Source organism: Triturus cristatus, chromosome 6 (assembly GCF_964204655.1).
Source record: "Triturus cristatus chromosome 6, aTriCri1.1, whole genome shotgun sequence".
NCBI lineage: Eukaryota > Metazoa > Chordata > Amphibia > Caudata > Salamandridae > Triturus > Triturus cristatus.
The window spans coordinates 666,963,140-666,983,528 of record NC_140589.1 but is presented as its reverse complement, the minus strand read 5'-3'; the positions used below and the strand labels follow the sequence as shown (position 1 = coordinate 666,983,528).

Genomic DNA, 20,389 nt, shown 5'->3' with positions numbered 1-20,389 from the left:
ACGCTGGTGCTCCTAATGGTGATTTGTACCTTTTTCTCCAATCAAGGCACCCGTGCTGGAAGACTATGAGGCCTCCATAATCTTTTTGCCTTCCTCCCCAATAAATTCGATTATAGGGATTGTATGTGTTTGTTTAACAGGCTGATCTTTGAAATCGTACAGGAAATAATCCTTCGTTAATTTGAACGTTAGTGCTGTCCTATCCCTTAACTGGTGGAACTTGCATATCAACAGGTGGTGAGTCACCAGGTAGCACCGGAGAGGGAGATGGTGTTTGGGCATGATAGTTATCCCACTCCGCCATACCATCATCATCATCATCAGCATCGCCACCATCATCGAGAATCTCACCATCCTCCCTGTCCTGAGGAATTTCTTCTTCTTCTTCAGTATCATGAGGAGGTACTGTCCGAGTTGAAGAATGTCTCAGCGGTACTGTAGGTATTACCACAGAAAGTATTGGAGCCGGTACCGGTTCCGATATAGTTGTTGGCACCACTGGAGTAAGCGGAACCACAGACACTTGTGGTGATAAAGGAAAAACCGCCGATTATAGTTGTCACAACCGATTCAGCTAAACCTTCTTCTGAATCTTGATCTGAGTCAGTGGTAAAACAATGGTTAAGGAAGGCGGGAATCCTCCACCGATATAACTTCACCCGACCTTTCTTGTCAAGTACTCGGTGGTAATGGTAATAAAGGAACAGCAGCAAAGGACGAAGTAGTCGCTGTATATGTCGAAGAGATTTGGATTTTTAATGACCTCTGTGCAGAAGTCGTCTTTTTTAAACCCTTATTTTTACCGATGAGACTGCAGTCAACGGGCTCTGAGGCATAGAAGGCTATTGAAGAGATCTTTGTAGACGGAATCGTCTACGGAACCATCGTCGACGGAAACCACCATCGAAAGATTCATTGCCGATGGAACCATAGTCGACGGAACCATCGTCGACGGAATCATCGTAGACGAAACCACCGTAGACGAAACCACCGTAGACGGAACCACCGTAGACGGAACCACCGTAGACGGAACCACCGTAGACGGAATCACCGTCGACGGAATCACCGTCGACGGAATCACCGTCGACGGAATCATCGTAGACGGAATCATCGTAGACGGAATCATCGTAGACGGAATCATCGTAGACGGAATCATCGTAGACGGAATCATCGTAGACGGAATCACCGTCGACGGAATCATCGTAGACGGAATCATCGTAGACGGAGCCACCGTCGACGGAATCATCGTCGACGGAGCCATCGTCGACGGAGCCATCGTCGACGGAGCCATCGTCGACGGAGCCATCGTCGACGGAACCACCGTAGACGGAGCCATCGTAGACGGAGCCATCGTCGACGGAGCCATCGTCGACGGAGCCATCGTCGACGGAGCCATCGTCGACGGAGCCATCGTCGACGGAGCCATCGTCGACGGAGCCCCCGTCGACGGAGCCCTCGTAGACGGAGCCCTCGTAGACGGAGCCCTCGTAGACGGAGCCCTCGTAGACGGAGCCCTCGTAGACGGAGCCCTCGTAGACGGAGCCCTCGTAGACGGAGCCCTCGTAGACGGAGCCATCGTAGACGGAGCCATCGTAGACGGAGCCATCGTAGACGGAGCCATCGTAGACGATGAAGCCATCTTTGAAAAAACTGGAAAGTTGAAAACCTCACTAGCCTGAGAACTATGTCTCGTGGGCGACACAGCAGTATTCAAAGAAGAAGAAGTGGCAGATGTCATAGTCAGAGACATTTTCTTCTTTTAAGGAAGGAGTAGGTAACTCCTGTACACTACTGCGTTTTGAGGCTGTGTGGGAACGGCCAGAAGTAACGTTTTCTACCTCAGAAAATTACTTCATATTTATCCTTAAGTCTCTGGAGCCACAACAAGAGACGGCCTTCCCTGTCTTTCAGAGTTTTTGTAGAAAAAATTCTACAGAATTTATATTCACCCACTTCATGGTAGGGTAAAGACAGTAAATACACTTACTGTGTGGATCTTCTGAGAATAACGTAGCTTTCCACAAAAGAACAAGGTCTAAACAATGACTTCTTACTTGAAGTCATCCTGAAGAGAAAAAACTGAGCAGAGCTCAGGGAGACTCCCTTTCACACGACGTGCGGTAGAAAATCTGAGGTGAGGAGCTCTGAGGAGAAGGTTCTAGAGAGGAGCTGGCGCCTGATTGGCCGGAGTTCGGACTAACATAATGACAGAGATAGACTACGAATGTCTTTTTTTCTCTTTCCATGTATCTCTATGGAAATTTCATATAGGGACATTCTTGATGTTATTACTTACTTATATCTCTGTTTTATATGATTACTTATGTATATATATATATATTATGGCTGTATATATTGCTATATTATTTACCGTGGGACTCCCACTCCGACGACGGGGAATATTCAAGCATGTGAATCTATGAAAGACACCCCAATACTGGAGAAGTACATTTTACCATTCATAGCATGTGTGTCTGTAGATGCACATGGTCTGCCACATCTTTACAGCAGTTTTCTCCTGCTGGGTTGCTAAACAGCAGATGTTTAGAACAATGTTCTTAACACCCCTTGGCCAACCAAAGCCTGTGACGGACTAGTATTTCCACCTATTCATGCTTTATAAAGGTGTAGGGTGTTGACCAGGTAGCTCCCTTGAAGATTCTTGCTAACCAGATTTTACCTAGGAAAGCCATGGTCGCCCCCTTTTTTACGTGGAGTGTGCCCTGGGAGGCACAATGAGTACACGTTATGCTTTGGCGTTGCTGTAGGAAAGTGGGTTTCTGTTGCAGTAACCCCCACCCCCCCACACTTTTTGCCAGACTACTGATGCACTTTGACTTGATGAGCACAGGGTCCCTGCCGATCAGGTTCCCAGGGCCTGTGTTCTTTCTCCAAAACTAACCCAATTGGCATCTTTAGCCACAGGTCAGCCCCTGGTAAATGGTACCACAGGTACCCAGAGCACTGTGACTAGGGAAGATCTCTAAGGGCTGCAGCACTTATTGTGCCACCCTTAGAGGCCCTGTACCTTTTCACTCACACACTGCCTTTGCACGCTGTATGCAAGGAGGAGGACGAAAGAAGACGCCCAGCAGAGAAGACTGCAGAGAACAACTGACTTGGCCCAAGCCTGTCTGCAGTTTTCAGAGATGCTGTGCCAAATGTTGCCTTGTCCTGCAGCCAGCGACTTCCAGAACTCCTGGGAGGACTGACTGCCTTTAACAAAGACCAGATCTCCTGTGAACAGCAGTTCTGTTCAAAAGAAACTCCAAAGCAAGACTCTGAGCCTGCTGAGGACAAAGAAACTCGACGCCTGGAAACACCACTGTACCCGTCGCCTACAGCCCGAGTTCCAAGGGCCCACCGGTTCCAGCAAGGTCCCCTAGCGCTCCCGAGTCAGAGTCCACCGTAGGTTGACCCCTCCAGGACTCCCCGACATCGCCTGCAGCGAGACCCCCCCCCCCTCCCCTCCCCCAACAGCAAGTGGCCCGGTAAGGTGAAATCCGACCTCAAAAGACACCCCTGCATCCAGCCGCCCTGCGCCCTGGAGAGAAGAGCCAGAGGTGCACCTACGTCCCCGAGCCCTCCAACTTACTTGCCCAGCTGTTGGTTCCTCCCGGAAGTCTTCCTGGACCGAGCCTGCAGCTAAAAACCAAAACCAAAAACCCCATTGAAAACGACAGGGCAACCAACGCCTAAATAGCACTCTGCACCAGGCCGCCCTAGCACCGCTGAGGGTGCACCTTTTGTGCTAGTTTGTTTCCCCATTTGTCCTGAGCTAAAGTCCAGGAGCTTTGCTCCCACAGCCAAGTGGCCTGCTCGTCAGCGGCCACCAACTGAAGGCCCCCTATCCTCCATAGGATAACATCGGGCCTCAACACTGCACCCAGCCGCCCTAGTGCCGCTGAGGGTGAAACAAAAGTGCATCACTGACCCTGGGGGACCACGGAGTCTAACCCCAGAACCTTAACTCCCACAGTCGATAACTTACCTTTGAACCGATAACCTACTTATCCGCCATAGGATAACATTGACTGTTTTTCCTGAAAAAGTTTTTAAGTGTGGAGTTTTGAAATCTAAAGATATACTTTAAAAATCGCCTGAGTAACCAAAACGTCATTACTTACCTGTTTGCAGGAAATGTCCCAGTGCTGAATCCAGGTATCCAGCACGGAGTAAGAAAAGTAACGTAAAAAGTAACATACCTGTAATTTACTGAAAAAGCCTATTCATTTCAATGTACTGTATTTGCTAAGTGTTGCAACCTACTGCATCCCCTGTAAATCAAACAAAGTACAATTTCTATTGCATTTACAAACTGTTCGACATTCAGTCACCAATTACTGTAAAGTATTTAATGCTTACCTGTGTTTTGGCTTGTTTGGTTCTAAAATAAAACATTATATTTTTTTTAATACAAAAACAATTGGCCTACAGCTCAGTTCTTGAGTGTGTGAATTAATTTTCTGAATGTGTACATCAAATGCTTAACACTGTCCTCTGATACTGCCTTGCTGCTCGACCACACTACCACAAATAGAGAGTAAGGTTCTATCCAAATTTAACCTCTGCCTACCTCTGGGGTCACCTGGACTTTATACACACTTTACCTTTTTTTGGTGTAGTATATAGAGCCAGTTCCCTACTGTTGCACATTTGAGTAATCTGAAAATCCATCCTGCAATGCCTGGTTAGGTTTGCAGTCGGACGTAGTCCTGCAAGTAAAGTAAATGAGCGTCAGCTTGAGGTCTAAGGTGTTCAATGCTCTTTCTGATAGAGAATCTGGTTGTGGATAGAATATGGCAGCTTAATAGTCTAATTAACGTGGAAAAATGAGTTTAACTTTGGCAAGAACTTTGGATTAGCTCTAAAGACCACGCTGTCCTTGTGTTCCTGAATAATAAATGAATAGTTTTTTTTAAATGGTGAGAGCTCGCTTCTGCATCTGAGCGGGATATAGCTAAAAAAACGAGGTACTTTCGAAGATAGACACTGTAGGTTGCAAAAATAGATGGACTCAAAAGTGGGTCCTTCAGCCTTAAGAGACCCAAAAGGGGTTACCCTTTCAAGTCCCTCTATGAATGACTTAAACACAGGGATTTTGGAGAGGAATGCATGCTCTTTATTATGTCGTGAGTGAGGTTAGGAATATGCAAGACCTGCCTTTTTTATTTTAGGTAGGTAGCAAATAAGGTCCTGTGTAGTAGGTCACTACGTCTCCCACAGTATGGTCATAAACGCATCAGGGAGGTTTAGGTAGCCAAATTCCAGAACCCCAGGAGCTAGGTTGAGCTGCTTGAGGTCTGGGTGCCTGATTTGATATATTGCTGTGTGAGAGGGTTTGCCTTGATCAGTAGCTTCTCGTGGAGGTTAATTGACATCAAGGACCATTGAGTACCATGCCTGTCTGGCTCAGATTGAAACCACCAGGATTATCAACATCTGACTCATCTTTCTCACCACATATGGAATGAAAAGAAGAGGAAAAGCATAACCAAACATCCCCTACCACTTGATCTAAACTGGATTGCCAAGGGACTGTGGATGTGGGTACCTGGAGACAAACTTTGGGCATTTTGCATTTTCTGGGGTGGCGAAGATGTCGATGGTTGGTGCTTTCCACAGATGAAAGTATCTGGATAGGACTTGCAGGTGAAGTTTCCACTTCTAGACTTGTTGATGAATCATACTTAGCAGGTCCACAGAGTTGTTGTCCACCCCTAGCAGGTGCTTCGCTAACCAGTGGATCTTGTTGCAAACTGCCCAGTACCAAATCTGCTGTACTATCAGACAACTGGGGAAAGTTAGTACCCCCTGCTTTAGGCTGGCTGTAGTACATGGCCTTCATAAGGAGCAGCTTGCCCTGTACAAGCATGAAAAAGGAACGGAGGGCTAGGCTGATGGCCAGTGGTTCAAGGTAGCTGACGTGATACCACAATGCAAAGGAGATTATGTTGCTGAGAACCTACCCAACAAATGTAGAGACAATCACCTGTGGTAGTGGGTTCCAGAAATGTCTGCTTAGAAACAAGATGTTGCTGTTCTACCCTGCAGTGAGCACAGAGTGCTGTCCTTTATTAACACTAACTGGCCGATTTACAATGGTAAATCAACACACGAGTAAATCTACAAGTGTAAATTTATTCTTACACTGTCGCAAATGTACTACTTTTGTCTATTAACAATTTCAGAGTGCAAATGTATTACAGGTATAGACTTACATGTCCCCACGCCCTGAAACTAGAGGGTGGGGCACGCTAAATATTAATGTAAACAAATTTTATATTTTTTTTTTAAACATAGAACTAAAAATGCTGGAACACTATTAATTCAATTTTGAATTCAATATTTAGATCATTTAAATATATTAAAATGATATTTTTAATGTAATATTCCAACTTAAAATAAAATATTAATGATATAATAAACACTACTAAAAGTTGTGTATAGAATTATTATAATTTACTTAGAAAGAAAAAACCTCAAGGGGCGAATTACAATGCGGCCCAGAAAGGCTGTGACCATTGGTCGGAGCCATTCTGGGCCGCATCTTGGTTTAATTTCTGACCTCGTAAATGAAACCGGCTGGTCATTACGGCTGGCTTCTGACGGGCAGTCGGAGGGCGGCCCATAATCCCAAACCGCCCTTGGGATTACGATGCTCTGTCTCAGGCACGCTGTTGGACTTGGCCCTTTTTGCAGGGTCATCCCTAAACTTTTTGCCTTCCTCCTGTATTTTTTCTGACCTGGTGTTGGCTGTTTTATAACTCTGGGCGCCTTACCACTGCTGACCAGTGCTAAGGTGCATACGCTCTCCCTATGGTAAAATATATTATGTGAATTGACTTCCATGTTTGGCTATTTGGTTTACTATCAGTCCCTGGTAGAGTGCACCAGGGTTGCCAAGGGCTTGTATATCCAAATGCTGCTAGTGGGCTTGCAGCACTGGTTGTGCCACCCACAGAAGCAGCCTGGTAAAATGTATCTAAGGTCTGCCATTGCAGAACCTGCATGCAGTCTGGTACTGTCATGCTGACTGGGCAAGTGTCCCCACTTGCCAGTCCCTAAACCTTACCTTACCTTCATATTAGTCACCCCTATGGTAGGCCCTAGGGCAGGGTGCATTGTAAGGATAAGGTAGGGCCTGCCCTGAGGTGTGTGGCATGTCCTAATAGTGAATTACAGCCATTTTCGTTTTTCACTATTGTAAGGCTACCTGCTCTCTATAGGCCAGAATGGGCTGCTAGATTATAACACTCTATAATCCTAGCAGGCTCAGGAACCATGGTAGAAATTCGTGTTTAGTATGCCTGAACTCAGAATAATAAAATACATCTTTTAGCAAAGGTTATTTTAATATCCTGGGTTTGCAAATGCTACTTTTAGAAAGTTAGCCTTTGCGTGCCTAACCATTTCAGTCCGCCTCTGCTGGGAGGGGTTATCTTCTTTGTGTGTAGCTTGAGTGAAAGGGCTGGGAAGTTCCAGGAGACAGACTGGGGCTGCCAGGTGGTGAATAGAAAGATTACACCAGGATGGGTGGGAGGAGTGCACCTTGACTCTGAATAGGGCAGTGCTCTGCCTCCACAATGCTGGCTCCACCCCCTGGGGAGCGTCTGATGTCTCTGCCCTGCCTGCTGAAAGAAGAAGCCAGAGTCCCAACAACAAAGTGCTCCTCACTGAAAATAACTGGACTGGGATTATGCAAAGGGCCCCCTGGCCTGTAAAGACAAAAGAAACTTGGTATAAATGTAGGAGCCCTGCTCCTTAGCAATCTAATCCTGATTGAACCACGAATTAACTCTGCCTGACCAGAAGGACCTGGAAGAAGCTGAAGGAGTAACTTTCCCTGACCTGGGTGATTGGCCTGCAGTTGGTGCCTTGCTGAGAAAGGAGAGGAAAAGACTGAAAGAGACTTTGCACTTTGTTTTTCAACTAACTCCAAGGGCTTGGAAGAAGAGCTTGCCCCCTGAACGGAGTCCCAGGACCATTGGACTCATCTGCCTTCCAAAATTGAGTTGCCTGGACGATTTGTGCTTGTTTCACGCTGGATTTGGCCCCAGTACGCCTCGTACCCCATCCGCCGCAAAGCCGTGTCTTTGCCGCCTGGCACCGTGCGTCTACGCTGATCCAAAAGCTTTAGTACGCGCCGTATCCCTCCCGGCCGCATTGCACCTAACCTTCCCCGCCGATTCGAGACGTACAGACCTGGCTGCCGAACCCTGTACGCCGGACCCAAGCTCCATCGTCCCGCAGGTACGGTCCGTACGCTGCTAACGTACTGCACCGTGCCGTGCTCAGAGCCGAGAAGCCGCAGTACGCTGATCCTCCCTGTACGCTGTACGGCGCCGAGAAGTGTCGCCGCTTATCCGCACCGAAGTTACGGCTCGAACGCCGAACGCCACGGACTCTGCAAGCTGATCCGGGCCATCCGCACGTATCCCTGAAGGTCCCGTACCAACGCCGCGTACCGACGCCGCGACCCGACCAGACCGAATACGCTGCCTAACTACGACCCGGACCCATCAACTTGTCCCGCACTGTCCGTTGCGGACCCCACGAATTTAAGGTACTTTGTTCTGTTCGCACCGCAGCGTGCGCGTCACGGACCCCGGAGTCCGCACCGATTGTTTGACTCGTACTTTCCTTGTTTTTAATGCGGACGAGTCGCACACCCAGGTACGAACCGTACAAAACCTGAAAAGAAGAATTGAGTAAAAGAAGCCTATTTTTGTATTTTAGGCCTTTTTACAAGAACATTTAACTTTGAAATAATAACTGTGGTCATTTTAATCGTTATTCTGGTCTTGTGCTAAGCCTTATATAAAGAAACCTATTTTTGATATAACCTTGACTGGTGTCCATTTGTGGTGTGTCATTGTATTACTGTATGTGTTCACAAATGCTTAACCTATGAGAATAGTCTTGACTGCTTGCGCCACACTACCTACAGGGTGAGCAGGGGTTATTTGAAAGGGTGATCCCCTTACTCTGACTTAGAATTGAGAGTCCCTGCTTGTCGCAAGTGCATACCTGTGCCAACTAGAGACCCCCATTTCTAACACACGCCTTCTATATTGGGCTTTCCAATGTGGTAGCCTGTGAGAGCGAGTATGGGTGGCCCCTTGCAGGGCCCCCTTGCCTCTGCGGCCTCTGGTCGGTGGCCGAGGGGGCACCTACAGTGCCCCCCTGTTAATCCCTGCACCCTGTGGCAGGGGTGCAGGGATTAACAGCACCTCCCATTTCCCTATGGGTGCATGTACTACGGCTGGTTTACAGCGTAATACATGCTTCCATAGGGAAATGTCGCAGTGCGAACATACCTTAATCAGGAGGTCGGGACTGCCGGCCGGAGGTCGGTCGGTACCAGCTCCAAAACATTGCAGACGCCCAACTTGGTGCTAGGCCCCCAAATGTAGACATTTTTTAAAATGTCTAATTAATTCATTTTAGCATGATTTACTATGGGGAGTAATTTTTTTCTCTGCCTCTATTATTTTCAATGTTAGGGTGTTACAATTCTAGTGGTGGGTCATGTTTGGTGCTGTCCTTATTCAAGGTCTGAGCTGGAGTATATTTACAGCTGTTTCGGAACCTTTCTGTAGTAACTACAGAAAGTGAGGTTTGTGAATAGCAATGGATTTACTAGTTAAACTTGGTTTCTGTGCTGTCTCAAAATGACTCCACAATATTCCTAAAAGCCCTTTATGAAAACTGACTTTGACCTAAAATGTCCAATTCTTGACCCACCTTTTTAGGTCTCGCGCCTAGCGTTGCAGTGTGCAACCCTGCTCGCGCAGCGAGAGACGTCTTGTAAGTGGGTTCTGGAAGCTGACCACACGCTCGTGCGTGTGGTTTTGTTTTCGTCAGCTGCTATTGGCTTTAGTGTGCGTCTTTGTGAAAAAGGCGGCACGCCATTGGTGAAATGTGTATTAATGTCCCAGCTTCTTTCCAACTGTAACCGCCCACTTCCCACCGGTGTCTGTTACGCGCATCAGCGCGGCACAGACAGGCTCCCTCGCACCCGCTCCTCTGTGGTGCGCACGCACCACTGGTTTCTATTTACGCCCTTGTTTGCTTTCTTCGTGCTTTGCTTATGCAAGGGGTTGATAGGTACGCTGATTTTGTATTTACTTGTTTTTCTCAGGGAACACTTGTGGTAATTTCGCTTCCGGTAATGCTGTTTGTGAAATTACCACATAAGAGGTAACACCGATTTGGTCAGCAGCTCCAGTCTGCGCTCATACAGTGCCATTGAACGGGGACTCATACTGAGCTCTTTGTAATGAAGAGAGGCATGTCTCAATGATGCTCGGCAATCACAGGTCTTTTGCTCTTTTTAGAAGAGCTTGGCGGAACGAGAGCAGCAGGCCTCTGCCCTGCCCCCTCCCTACTGCCGGCCCGGATATCCGGTCTGCTGTTCTCGCTGGCAGAGGGATAGGGTGTTATGTTCCGACGCTGGTGTTGAACATCGTGTGGGTGCAGTGACTAATGGAGCTGCTTAGAGCCCGCCTTGGTGCCAGCAGGTGTTGGCACGGCTTACCCAACAGCTCAGCTGCTTTGCCCTGCAGGGACTCCAGCCATGCCAGCCCTATGGGTCACGGCACGGCCCAGCCAATCCGCACAGCCCTCTCCGGGGTGCAACACAAGAATACCGTGGGCACAATATTATCTGATGAAATGTCTTGAATACCGCATAAGAGTCGCCCCATTGAAGTTCATGGAAGAGATATTTTTGTTTTGGCAACAGTCATTGGGCCATGATGAGGTTTACGTCCCCCGATAAACTGACCTATCCCCACTTACGCCCGCCGATAGGCTGACCTATCCTCACTTATGCCCGCCGATAGGCTGACCTATCGCTATTAACGCCCGCCGACAGGCTGATCTATCTACACTTACGGCCGCCGACAGGCTGACCTATCGCCGCCACCCTCTGCATCTCAGTCGTGACCAGCGACACCACTGCTGCTCCATCACTGTGACCTGTGCTCTGCCGGTGCACCCCAGTGCCAGCCTGCAGCGCCACCCCCAGGGCCTTGTGTCGCGGGTGCATGGTTATACCACTTTCCTGTCTGTGGTGCCCATGAATTGCCCCTTGCTTCTCCTAGTTCAGCCATTAACGGTTTCTAGGAGAATCAGGGTACGCGGGGGTGCAGAAATTGGTAGGAGCAAGTCCTGCTGGGTGTCGTACTAGCAAAACAATGAGGGCTTTGGCAGTGTCTGGTGTATGTTAGGACTTCTGACTCAACGTGTTGTGTTGTATGATGTCGCGTCCTAGCCACAGTTGTCATACTCGGCTGTGCAGTAGGTGTCACAAGCCTACCCCCCTTAATCTTGTTTATTGTATTTTTGTAAATTGCCAACCTCTCCTTTTATTGCCCACAACCTACCCTCTTTTGAGCCATACTCACGCAGTTTAGCTAAACATTGCCTCCAATCGTCCATCTGTTAAGTCCACCATCCGTTTCTAAGAACCCACCCCCCCCCGTACTTTTCGATCAGAGAGAAACCGGAACGGATGCTTGGAATGATTTCGTGGTAACAAAAAACTAATTCCAGTTTCCAACCGTAACCGGTAACCATTGGATTAAACACGGCTCGTCCGGGGTAGGAGATGCTATACAAACCCAATTGCAGTGCTCACAGACATCGGTAAGAGTTTGGGCTGGCTGGTTGTCCAAAGTACATCCGGAGATTAACAAGGACACAGACATCGTGGTCTGCTGTACTTTGTCTGACACTCTGTGTCTGTCCAATCTCGCAAGATCCGCAGATTTACCATGGGGTACCCAGGAGGAGTGCGGCGACCTTATGCCTAAACTTCTGAAACTTCCATTTTCCTTGTGTTTTTTTGTTGTTGCAGTTTAATATAGCGCGAACTCCACCATAAAGGTACTGGATGTCTTTACATGCACTAGGTCACATGCCTTTTTGGGCCGGTAGGAGTGCAGCGAGGCCAATGCATTTTCTGTTACTACCCTAGTACAGATGCGTCCAGCAGTTCTGACTCTTTTATCAGGAGGTGGGGCATCTCCTGTGGTTTGTGAATTAGCCCTCTTCCTGGCGTTGGACACCACTAAGGAATCTAAGGGTACTTGCCCTTTTAATATAAACAGGATCAGCTGGAGCAGCTTTGTACTTTTTTTCTACCCTGGGTTAATGACTCTGGCCCTTACAGGGTCTTTAAACACTTCAGGAGCGTGTTTGATTACCCCTTTTAACACTGGGAGAATGGCAGTGGACCTTTGGGATGGTGTGCAAGTGTCCATGAGGAAATCTTCCTCTACCGGGTCTGTGTGTAAGTTCACCCCGTGATATTCTGCTGCCCTGTGTATAAGCCGAGTGAACCCAATAGTGTCCTCAGGAGGGGATGGCTTTGATGTCGTCCTGAGGTGTGTCTGGGACATCTGGTGTATCATGATCCTCCCATGGGTCTTTTGGGGTACCAGGGAGACTGGGTTCCCCTAAAGGTGAATAATCCCCCAAGGTCTTCAGAGATATCATCATCTAGAGGTGGAGGAGATGGTGAGGGGGTGAATATGGGATAGGAGAGTGGTGTGGAGGTGGAGAAGGAATCCTTAAAGGAGAAGTTGCAAGGTCTCTTTTTTTTTAAGGAAGTGGAGCTGGTACAGGTTTGTCCATTTCACGTTTCTTTGAACGGCTAAGGATGAGTTGACCTGTTTTAGGGTCTTTTTGAAATGTTTTTTGTGTTAGATCCGGTCGAAAAAGCTCCTCCTCTGATGTATGCTCCCTCGGCACCAATTTTTTCGGGTCCGATTGTTTGTGTGTAAGAGGTTTTGGAGTTGTTTTGTGCTCTTTAGGCCTGGAATCGGGAGCTCTCTTCGATTCCAGTATGGGCTTCGGTACCGGTTAATTCCTGGGCTGTGAAGGCTGAACGCCCGAGGTTTTCGGAACCGGGTGTTTGCTCGGTTCTGACGATTTTTTCGGAGCCGGGGCGTCCGTACCAGTGGATTTTGGCACCGAAGGCGTCGATGTGCCAAAATCCACGTAGACGTTGGTGCCGGAGGAAGGGAGTGGTTTGTGTTTTGGCGTCGCAGATGGAGTTTCAGCACCAACGGCAGGCTGGCTCGATCCAGAGTGGCCTGAAGGCTTTTGTATATGCTTCTTTGCCGAGCCCCCCGAAGGCGGGGAGTGAGAAGTTCTGTCCCGGTGTGCACCTAGGCCCAAGAAGTGAAGGTGTGACCAAAGCCTTTTTGGAAATGGGGGGTGGGGAGGGGTCGACGTCAGTGCTTACGACCCTCTACCCCGGAGTGATGTCTTCGACATCTGAGTCGTCACATTCGGAGGAGCTCATGGTGCTGTGCTGGATCTCCTCCTGCTCTGGTACATTGATGCCTTCCTAGAAGATGTGGTCGGGAATGGATGTCGATGATCGAGCCATGGTTCTTCGAACTACTAGATGATCCCGAATTGTCGTCTTGGAGCGGAAAGAGGCACAAGCTAGACAGCCTTTGGCCTCGTGCTCTGGTGAAAGGCAGAGGTTACACACCTCATGAAGATCGGCGTGTGGAAACCTGGATCCATATTTAGGACACTTTTTGAAGGGAGTCCTTTCCTTGAGCCGAAGGCCTGATGGCGCAGGTAGGCCCGAAGGCCTGCGTCGATGATCGGAATCGAAGATTTGAAGTTGAGAGATGCGCGTCGAATGGGAACGCAATCTAAACAATACCGAAGTACGGGTGAAGGAATTCGTGTCTAAGAGATGATCGGTAACGACACCGAACTGGAGCGCGATGAACACATCCGAGCCTGATGGCGGAAAAAAAACCAATCGGACGATGGAGTTGATGCCCATGCGCTCTATTGTCCAAAGGAGGAGCCACCTATCTCGTAACTTCCAAAGACTTTTCCAAGACAACAACAAAGTGTAAATATCCGGGCCCAACACTAGATGGCGATCTATGCACAGTGTGTGATCTGCAGCTCATATGCCTCGGACATATTTTTATACAAATCAAATTCGTCCGAGTTCAGTCTTTGAGGGTGTGACATTTGCAGATTGTGTGTGTGTACAACAAATGCTTAACACTACCCTCTGGTAAAACCTTTCTGCCTACCCACACTACCACAAAAGGAGAGTAAGGGGCCATCTACTTTTTACCTCTGCCTACCTTTGTGCACACTATACCTCATTTTGGTATAGTATATACAGAGCAAGTCTCCTTCATGGTGGTCATACAGTCCCCTTCCTTTAGGAGCAGTATGACCTCCTGCAGCGTGCCCATTTTGAACTGATGCATCTTGAGGAGCTCGCTCAGCTGTCTGAGGTAGAGTACTAGTCTTAGTGATTGATCTGGCTTTGGTACTAGACATAAAAGGTACATGTCTCGATTCAGCTATCGAGGGTACCTTTTTGATTACTTGCTTAAGTACAAGTTCTTGTTGCAGGCGAGATAAATCTTTCCTGGTACGACCTTTCTATCATGGTTGAATACTTTGCAGCCTGCTTAGCAACTACACAGTAGACGTGCTCTGTAATGTTCAGTGTGCATTTGTGTGCAGTGATTGCTCTCCACTGGCAGAGGAATCCCCCTGTTCTGACCCACATTTGTGTTGCATGTGGGGCCTTGTTATGATGGAGCCACTTAATTAAATACCCCATGCCTTTCGGGGTTTCTCATCTTCCCCTACTGGTAAAGGACTGGTGTTGTGGGGGGAAATGGGGGTTACTACCATTAAGATGGTGTGCTTTGTGTCCCCAATTGGCTGGGGAAAGGACTTGGGGTGTGAGAAAGTGCCCTCGTCCTGCATGGTTACCCTCACTGTTTGCGGAGTTACTTATGTGCTTTGAATGAGTGTGCCCTGGGCTCCTGCTAATCAGGTACCCAGGGCCTTTGTTCTTTCCCTAAAACTGCATTGAAGCGTAAACCCAATTGGCATCTCTGGCCACAGGTCAGCCCCTGGTAAATGGTCCAACAGATACCCAGGGTACTGTGGCCAGAGAAGGCCTTAAAGGGCTGCAGCACTTATTCTGGCACCCTTAAAGGTCCTGTACCCTTACACTCACACACTGCCTATGCAGGCTCTGTGTCTAGGTGCAGAACAAAGTGAAGAGTTGACATGGCACACATCTCTGTGTACCCACATTCCTGTACCCGATTGGAAATGGATAGCTTACCTGTCAGCCCTTAGTATAGGTTACCCTGGTACCCAGAGCATGTACATTAGAAGAGGACCCCAGGGCTTGCGCCATTGGTTGTGCAATCCTGGAGGTCCACCAAGTAAAACTATAAAACTAGTCCCCCAGTCACTGCAGACTAGCAGATCTGTTGTGTACTCTGACAAAGTGGGTTTCTGTTGCAGTAAACCGCCCCCCCTTTTTGTTTTTTTTGTTGCAAGACTACTGATGCTCTTTGACTTGGTGTGCCCTGGGCACCTGCGAAGCAGTTGCCTAGGGCCTGTGTTCCTTCCCTAAAACAGCCTAAACCCAATTGGCATCTCTGGCCACATGTCAGCCCCCGGTAAATGGTACCCTAGGTACCCAGGGCCCTATGACCAGAGAAGACCCCTAAGGGATGCAGCACTTATTGTGCCACCCTTAGGGGCCCTGTGCCCTGAAACACACACACTGCCTTTGCAGGCTAAGTGTCTTGGTGCAGAACAAAACAGAGTCGACATGGCACACATCCCTGTGCGCCATGCCCACAACACACACTGCCCTGGCATACATCAGCCACCCCTCTAGCTGGGTGCCCTGTGCCAATGGTGTGGGTACAGGTGCATGAGCCCTGTGCCCCTACAGTACCCAGGTCCAATCCTGGGCACTGCAAGTGCAGTGCTGCCATTAAGAGTATATGGTGCTGGGAGATCATCAACACGAACTCCACAGCACCATGATGGCTACACTGAAGACTGACAAGTTTGATATCAAACTTCTCAGCACATTAAACCCGCACTGATGTCAGTGTGGGAATTAATGTACAATGCACGACAGAGGGCATCTTAGAGATGCCCCTTGAACCTAACCTACAATCCACGTCTTGTCTGAGGGGCTGCCACAGCAGACATGTTGCTGGACCCCTGGGTAGAGAGCCATCCGCTCTCATGGGCCTGCAACAATGCACATCCTGGGCGAGGTGCTAGGTCTCCTCCTCCAGGATGGGCAGGGGAAGCTTCAAAGGCATGCCCCCTTTGTGGGCTTCTCCAGGCCACTTGCTGTACTCAGCAACTGGCCCCTACCGGTTGTGACCCCCACTCTGGCGGGAAGACTGGCCGGAAACCCCAAGGAAGGAAAGGGGGTGTGCCAGCCTCTGCCAGCCCCACCCCTCAGGTGGGGAGGTGAGGTGAAGCACATCTCCGGGCTCTCGCCATCTTGAAGATGGGAAGCCCTGCCCAATCAGGATTAGGCTACTGCCCCACTCCCACAGGAGGGTGGCAGGATAGGGGGTGTACCCACTCTAGGGAGGGGACCCATTGGTCCCTGCCCTTTACCTACCTGTAACGTCCCTAAATTTACTATTTAGGGGCACCCTGAACCTTCCCTCCTCAGATCCAGATTCCGAAACAAGAAAGAAGAACAAGAAACAAGAGACCCGCCATGCAGCTGCTAACAAGAGGAAGACCCCAACTGATTTGGCCCCAGCCCTACAGCCCTGTCGACCCTCAAACCTGCTCCTGCTAAACCCCGGCATCTCCAGTGGTCAGAAACCTCAAAAACCCCGGAGGACCTGACTGCCATGTGACTCTAACTGGGACTCCCACGAGCAGTGGTACTGCTCAAAGCAAGTAACTGACCCCCTGGTAACAGCCAGGAACCGCAAACCCTGCACACTCTGCATACGCCAAGCCTGGCCTGTGCCGGAGTGGACAAAGACCACGAGGACGTCCCCCCGGCGGCTGTGACCCCGAATCCAGCACCCAAGGACCCACCTCGACGCTCCTGACGACGCCTGCAGCCTCAGAATTAGGGACCCCTCCAACCGTGACCAGCAGAGGGTAAGATTTCCCGACGCCAAAAGGCACCCCTGCACCCGGGGCCCTGCGGCCCCCTGTGCCCAACTCCCGGGTGCCTACCTATCCTCCACCTACCAAACTTACCTCTCGAAGTGGTGGTCGCACTTGAAGAAACTTCGTCCCCGAGCTTGCAGCCTTTGTTCGTTCTTGAGCTTCTCCATTGAAATCCATTGAGCACCCGACAGCTCAAAAGCACCCTGCTCCCAGCCGCCCGAGTGCCCCTGGCAGTGCAACTTCTACTCTAATCTACTTCCCCATTTGCCCCGAGCAAGTAACCAGGAGCCCAGCTCCCACAGCCGCGTGGCCTGCTAGCCAGCAGCCACCAGCCAAAGGCCCCCTGCCTCCCATAGAATAACATTGGCCATAACTCACTCTGCACCCGGCTGCCGCTGAGGGTGTAACAACTGTACCTACCCGACCCTGGGAGACCCCCGAGTCTATGCCCAGAACCTTAACTCTGCCAGTCGAGTACTTACCCAAAAGCTGATAACTTACTTTTCTTCCATAGGGTAACATTGACGAGTCAAAGTGTCGAGTTTTGAAACTTTAAAATATTCATCTAAAATCAGCCGAATTACGAAAACAAATTTACTCACCTGTTATCAGGAGAGATCCCAGGGCTGGATCTTGGTGCCCAGCACTGACCCTGAAAAGTAATTACAACCGTACTTGCCTATAACTTGATTTTCCTACATAGGATAACATTGCTTGGTTTTCAACACAAATTCTTTTAAGTGTCGATTTTGCAAACTTACAAATATTCGTTAAAAATCGCCTGTATAACAAAAACATTCTTTCAACTGTTTCTAAGTGTCAACTTTTAAAATACAATTATATTCCTTAAAATTCACTACTGTAACCAAAACGTTTTTACTCAACTGTTAACAGGAGATGTCCCAGGACTGAATCTAGGATCCAGTCCTGTGGTAAGAAAAGTAATCCAAAAAGTAATCATTTAACTAGAAATTCCCGTTGAGCTCAATGTATAATTGTGTTTGAAATTGTGTTGCCTATTGCAAGAACTGTATCTATTGCATTCAAAAGTCTATTGCCTATTTAAAGTATTTATATAAAGCATCTCATTCTGAGAAAGTATATTTTGATACCTAGTGTTGGTTCTAAAATAAAACAAGCATATATTTTTATATACAAACCATTGGCCTAGAGTTCAGTTATTGAGTGTGTGAGACCATTTGCTGACTGAGGGTGTACAACAAATGCTTTACACTGTCCTCTGATACTGCCTTACTGCTCGACCAAGCTACCACTTGAGAGATTAAGGTTATATCTAACTTTAGCCTCTGCCAAACCTCTGGGGACTGTGGACTGTGCACACTGTACCTATTTGGGAACAGTATATAACAGAGCCACTTTCCTACATGCACTGCTCGCCCGACTGCCATTGAAAGCAAAAGCAAAGCCACTACTTCCTTTGTACATTTGTGTAAGTCACCCCTCTAGTCACCCCTCTGGCAGGCCTACCGAGTTCTAATGCAGGAGGCAACATGACACGACAGGACGTGTATTTTACATGTCCGGAGAGAAAACATACAAAACCTCCGCTTTTACTGTGGAAACACTTGGTCGTCCAACTGGCGAGTGCAGGATTGATCCTGCAGCTGTGCTAACTCCTCAACTGTGCAAACAAAGTGGGCACTCCAAGGTATTAAACAACTCGTTACATTAAGCCCAACTTGTAGCTAAAGTTGAAATTAATGTAACTAGTTGCAGGGTGCAGATTTTACAAAGCTTTTAAAAACTCTTGTGCCTTCCAGGACACACATGGAGTTTATTCCACAAGACAGCTTTCTGCCCTCCTGCAGAGACGTGCCAATGACACCTTGTAGGAAGCTGGCTCTGTATATACTATACCAAAGTGAGGTACAGTGTGCACAGAGTCCACTGGAACCCCCAAAGGTAGGCAGAGGTAAAGTTAGATAGCACCTCACTTTCCATTAGTGGTAGTGTGGTCGAGCAGTAAGGCAGGATCAGAGGATAGTGTTAAGCATTTATTGTACACACAGTCAGCAAATGAATTCACACACTCAAAGACTAAACTTCAGACCAATTGTTTTTGTATAAAAATATTCTTTTAGTTATTTTATGTTCTAGAACCAAGCAAGCCTGGCACAGGTAAGTTGATAAATACTTTGCAGTAAATATACAGTTTGAAATGCAATTGTAAATGTACTTTAAAATGGTTACAGTTGGTAATGAAATACTGTGGACTGCTGTACATATACTTTGTATAGATTTTACAATAAGAATTACAGTTAAGTTACTTTTATGTTACTTTCGAGATTACTTTTTAGATTACGTTTTCTACTTAGTGTGATATGCCTAGATATCACACTGGGGCATTTCCTAGAGAAAAGGTAAGTAAAATCGGTTTTGCAAAATTGTTATTTTTCCGGTTTCCATACAAACCAACTCCACACATAAAACATTTTTCAAAGAAAAACAGTAAATAGATTCCTATGCAGAGAAATGAAGTTGACGGATACCAGGTAAGTAATCTGTCTTTGGAGTTGAGCTTCTGGGGTTAGAACAAGGTTTCCCCCAGGGTCAAGGATGCACTCTTGTTACACCCTCAGCGGCACTAGGACAGCCAGGTGTAGAGTGCTGAGGCCCAATGTTATCCAATGGGGGATAGGGGGCCTCCGGCTGGTGGCTGCAGGCGAGCAGGCCTCTTGGCTGGGGGAGCAAAGCTTCTGGACTTTAGCTCAGGGTAAATGGGGAAACAAAGTAGTACCGAAGGTGCACCCTTAGCGACACTAGGGCGGCAGGGGCAGGGCGCTGTTTGGATGTTGGGTGCCCTGTTGGTTTCAATGGGGAACCTCCTGTGCCCTCTTTCTTGCATGGTATGCCACACTTTTGCTGAATGGCTGATGTACTTTGACTGAGTGTGCCCTGGGCTCCAGCTAATCAGGTAGCCAGGGCCTATGTTCCTTTCCTAAAACTGCATTGAAGCTTAAACCCAATTGGCATCTCTGGTCACATGTTAGCCCCTGGTAAATGGTACCACAGGTACCCAGGGCACTGTAACCAGAGAAGACCTGTAAGGGCTGCAGCACTTATTGTGCCACCCTTATAGGTCCTGTACCCTGACACACACACTGCCTTTGCAGACTCCTTGTCTTAGTGCAGAACAAAGTGAAGAGTCGACATGGCACACATCCCTGTATGCCATACCCACAAACCACTGCCCTGGCATACATCAGTCACCCCTCTAGCTGGGTGCCCTATGCCAGTGGTGAGGGTACAGTGGTGAGGGTACAGGTGCATGAGCCCTGTACCCCTACAGTGCCCAAGCCCATTCCTGGGCTTAGTCTTCAATGCAGTTTTAGGGAAATAACATAGACCCTGGGTACCTGATTAGCAGGAGCCCAGGGCACACACAGTCAAAGTACATCAG

At 48.3% G+C, this 20,389-nt stretch overlaps 1 protein-coding gene across 1 annotated transcript in view; it reads right to left on the bottom strand.

Moving 5' to 3' along the window:
* The window catches only part of MDN1 (midasin AAA ATPase 1), a 2,002,810-nt gene that overhangs the window by 1,659,178 nt on the left and 323,243 nt on the right, over positions 1-20,389 (bottom strand). The gene's annotated exons all lie outside the window — the stretch shown is intronic.